This window comes from Capricornis sumatraensis, chromosome 3 (assembly GCF_032405125.1).
Source record: "Capricornis sumatraensis isolate serow.1 chromosome 3, serow.2, whole genome shotgun sequence".
NCBI classification, from domain to species: domain Eukaryota; kingdom Metazoa; phylum Chordata; class Mammalia; order Artiodactyla; family Bovidae; genus Capricornis; species Capricornis sumatraensis.
Window position 1 is genome coordinate 76,049,882 of NC_091071.1, and position 1,388 is coordinate 76,051,269.

The 1,388-nt window shown below is 42.4% G+C and overlaps 1 pseudogene; it reads left to right on the top strand.

Annotated features, from left to right (window-relative positions):
* The first annotated feature begins 485 nt into the window (after positions 1-485).
* LOC138075373 (large ribosomal subunit protein uL1 pseudogene) lies at positions 486-1,139 on the top strand (annotated as a pseudogene).
* The last annotated feature ends 249 nt before the right edge of the window (positions 1,140-1,388 follow it).

The window sequence follows — 1,388 nt, forward strand, 5'->3', positions numbered from 1 at the left end:
CTTTGTGAAGCAACCTGTATCCAGCAACAGATGATGAATGAAGGAGACGTGGCGAGCCACATAAAAATCAAATAATAAAATTTTGCCATCTGCAGCAACATGGATGCATGGATGGACTTGGAGGGCATTATGCTAAGTGAAAAGTCAAATGGAAAAAGAAAAGTGGTGTAAAATATCACTTACACGTGGAATCTAAAAATGCAAATTAGTGAATATAACAAAAAAGAAACAGACTCAGATACATAGATATATAGAACAACCTAGTCATTACTAGGAGGGAGTAAGAAGGGTGAAAAGACCACAATATAGTGGAAAAACGGGATATTCTGAGAGTATATGAAATTGTGTGTGTGAAACTGGAAAACTGTTTTGGAAAAGCGTTTTGGAAAACTGTTTAATAGCATTATAGAATTTAAAGACACTCAGTCAATAAAAAAATAAGAAAGATATTCTGCTCTTTTCCGGTTATCACGGCGCAGGGAACTATGAGCAGCAACGTCTCCCGCGACGCCCTCTACGAGGCGGTGCTGCAAGTCCTGCACGGGAACCAGCGCAAGCGCAGAAAGTTTTTGGAGAGGGTGGCGCTTCAGATCAGCCTGAAGAACTGTGACCCTCAGAAGGACAAACGTTTCTCGGGCACCGTCAGGCTTAAGTCCACTCCCCGCCCCAAGTTCTCTGTGTGTGTCTTGGGGGACCAGCAGCATTGTGATGAGGCCAAGGCTGTGGATATCCCCCACATGGACATCGAGGCACTGAAAAAACTCAACAAGAATAAGAAACTGGTCAAGACGCTGGCCAAGAAATATGATGCCTTTTTGGCTTCAGAGTCGCTGATCAAGCAGATCCCCCGAATCCTGGGCCCAGGCCTGAACAAGGCTGGCAAGTTCCCTTCCTTGCTGACCCACAATGACAACATGGTGGCCAAAGCTGTTGACGTGAAGTCCACGATCAAGTTCCAGATGAAGAAGGTGCTGCGTCTGGCAGTGGCTGTTGGCCACGTGAAGATGACAGATGATGAGCTTGTGTACAACATCCACTTAGCTGTCAACTTCCTGGTATCATTGCTCAAGAAAAATTGGCAGAACGTCAGGGCCTTGTACATTAAGAGCACCATGGGCAAGCTCCAGTGTCTGTACTAAGGCACAGCTTAATAAATGATGCTAAACCATCAAAAAAAAAAAAAAAAAGAAAGAAAGAAAGAAAGATTCTGCTAATGTCCTCATTAACCTCAGCATCATCCATATGATAATCATCATAATGACTGATAAATCTAACAGGGGGTTATCAGGATAATAATTACACAAGATTATTCAAATTTTCCTACATGTTTGAAATTATTCATAATATAAAGTTGGGGAACAAATTATTGAGATACTCCTATAATAGTG